We start from the raw sequence: 3,506 nt of genomic DNA, 5'->3' as shown, positions 1-3,506 counted from the left end.
TTAGCTATTGGCGGACACAACATCTTTGTTGGTATGTGGTGCTGAGGATCGAACCCGGGCCGCACGCATGCCAGGCGAGCGCGCTACCGCTTGAGCCACATCCCCAGCCCGCTACTTCAGCCTTCTGAGTTACTGGGATTACAGCATGTGCCACTATGCCCAGCTCTTTTTTTTTTTTTTTTCCCACACCCTTAGCATTTATTTTCTAGTAATACTTTTCTATTTGGCTATTTTGTTACCCTAAGTAAGTGCTACAGTTTTTTTTTTTTAATGATAGAAACTATGTAAAACTATTTACAGGAATCTAGAAGCATGCTGAAATAGAGTTGGTGCTCAATACATAAACACTTGTTCAATCAGTTTCATTGAATGTAGAGGACTGAGTCAGGTGACTCATGCTGTGTAGATTAGATCTTCTATCCAGACACATCAGACTCTTTTCAGGGTAGACTATGGTGGACCTCAAAGTTAATCTTCAAGGAAGATGCTCAAGTCTAGAATCCTCATCCCATGGTCACTGTACACCTTGCTCCCTGGTCCATCCTTTGGTCTCAGGGTGAACCGTGCGATTCCTTAAGGGGGTCATAGAAATTGTGACCAGGTGTCCCAGGAAATGCCTGGGGGGCAGCCTAAAGCCACCTATTCTCTTGAATGGACAACTGTCATCTGAAAAAAAAGACAAATTGGTACAATACAGACAGCAGTCAAGATGGAAAAGGAAGAAGAGAAAATTCTGGAGCTGTCAAATCCAGTTCTGGAATACACCTTCAGTGACTCCAGTTTCCTTGCTTAGGGTCCCTGGAGATGGGTTTGTCATTTGCAGCAACAAAGTTCCAATTGATAGGAAATCACCTAAAAAGATGATTGCCTCTCACACAACATACCATGACACAGGACTGTGGTAAAGGAGCAGGTTGTGCTTGGTGGACACGTGGCCAGTGTCAGGAAGACTGGCCTAGGCCTGCCATTTCAGGACCCATGTTTAACCCTTTTATTGGGGAGAAGCCATTCAAATGAAGCAAGGGGTCAGGTTTCAGGAGGTGGAGTCTAGCTTGGTGATGTCTGCTGTCAGCTGACTGACATCTAGGGAGGCCACGCCCATCTCCTGAGCTGTGTGGGGGTCATGGCAGAGCAAGTAAAAAGACCAGAGCGAGGCCTCCCAAACAGAGGGGCAATGTGGGTTCAGTCCACTTTGTGCGCTCAATGCCCATAGTTCACACACACACAGCCCAGGGCTGGCTTGCCACAGCTCCACATTCTTATCACTCAAAGCCAAGGGGCCCTCGTTTCCTATGTGGCAGTTCCTCACATGCCCCCAAGGACCTAACTTCCTCCCACTATGCCCCACCTTTCAAAGACTCCACCACCTCCTAATAGCAACATGGGCTGCAGATCAAGCCTTTAATATTAAGAGCCTTTCGGGGACCTTTACCTAAACCGTAGCAGTATTTGGCTCATTATGGAAGAAATGCTCTCTAACCATACGGTTTTAACAAATGGTAGGCAGCAGCAGCCAGGATGCACACAGAGACACACCAAGAATGCAAAGATTCGGAGATATAATTACCTAGAAACAAGATGTACCAATATTCCTTCCCAGACCTAGTGAAAGATACAGACTTGGGGCAGAAAAGCTAAGTTGGGCACATGGAAATGTACCAAAAACAGACTCATAACAGGAGGCATCTCTGTTCTCAAAGACCTGTGGAGAACTGCAAACTAAACCTAAAAAAATAACAGCACAGGGGCTGGGGATGTGGCTCAAGCGGCATGCGTGCGGCCCGGGTTCGATCCTCAGCACCACATACCAACAAAGATGTTGTGTCCGCCGAGAACTAAAAAATAAATATTAAAAATTCTCTCTCTCTCTCTCTCTAAAAAAAAAAAAAAATAACAGCACATAGATGTGCATACTTCTGAGGTGGCAGTGTCTACACCCCATAAATTTCCAGAAAAAAAGGGGCATACAAACATTCATACACACATATTTGCACACTCATGCCCAGAAATGGGATGTGGAAGATGTCACTCATATGACGTTGGGACACAACATGTCATGAGATTACCTTGTCTCATTTTGAGCCTGGTCTATATGCATCCAAAAAGAGGATTTCTTTTTCTTAATTTTTTTCCTTCTTCCCTTTTTATTGTAGTGGGGATTGAAACCAGGGGCATTTTACCACTGAGCCACATCCCCAGCCCTTTTTTTTTATGTTTTGAGAGAAGGTCTGTCTTGCTGAGTCCTTCCAGGTATTGAACCTGTGATACTACTACCTCAGCCTTCTGAGTTACTGGGATTACCTGGCTAAAACAAGGTCTTTTTACAAACATGAAGGAACAGCTGGGTGTGGTGGCACATGCCTGTAATCCCAGCAGCTCAGGAGGCTGAGGTAGGAAGATCATGAGTTCAAAGCCAGCCTCAGCAAAAGCAAGGCACTAAGCAGCTCAATGAGACCCTGTCTCTAAATAAAATACAAGAAAGGGCTGGGGATGTGGCTTGGTGTCCCTGAGTTCAATCCCCAGTACCAAAAACAAAAAAACCCATAAAGGGACAGAAAATAGCTCAGGAAGACCATGGACAGCATTAGTTCCAATCTTATTAATCATGTTTCTATAGAATGTGTGACTTGCCCCCAAAACTTTAGTGCTTTTCTATTTACTTATTTATGCTTTTCTATTATTTATGCTGGTGACTGAGCCCAGGGCCTTGAATGTGCTAGGCAAATGCTCTACTACTGAGCCATGAGCCACCAGCCCAAAATTCAGCAATTTAAAAATGTATCTGGTACTTAAAAGCTTAAAATTTGATTTTTCCTTCTTTATAACCACATGTATCCTTTTGTTTCTAAAGGTTTTTTAATAAAATACAGAATACGTAATAAGTACATACATTCTACCACCCAGTACTGCCCATGTATGTGATAGCCAGTGATACACCTTGATGTCTCTATTCACAAACGCCCTTAACCCTGAGGCACCCCTACCATGAATTCTAGTTGCTTTGTATAACTGTCCACACCCATGAACACAATGTTTTCATCTTAATTAGTGATAGCATACCAAACATCACTCTACAATATCCTTTCCATTCATTGAAATCTTCAGATCTAACCACATTGATACACATAAATCTAGACCAACCACGTGATTAGAACGTTGGGCTTTGAGCCACATGGTATCATCCTCACCTTCTGTGAGGGATGGGGAGCTGGAGATTGAATTCAATCACATGAACAATGACTGACTCAATAACACCTTCAAAGCAAAGCCCCAATAAGAACTGTGGACACTGAGGCTCAGGTAGCTTCTCTGGACAAGACGGCCAGAAGACTGTTATGTCCTAACTCACCATGAAAGGACAGGGAACTTCTGTATTCGGGAGCCCTCCCAGACCTTCCCCCATGTGTCTCTTCTTCTGCTTGGTCCTGATTTGTACTTAATTTATTTTTCCTATACTAAAACTGTAACAATAAATATAGACTTCTATAGTATAGAGAGACATTTTA

This window comes from Urocitellus parryii, chromosome 15 (assembly GCF_045843805.1).
Source record: "Urocitellus parryii isolate mUroPar1 chromosome 15, mUroPar1.hap1, whole genome shotgun sequence".
NCBI lineage: Eukaryota > Metazoa > Chordata > Mammalia > Rodentia > Sciuridae > Urocitellus > Urocitellus parryii.
Note: the sequence above shows the minus strand (reverse complement) of the source record.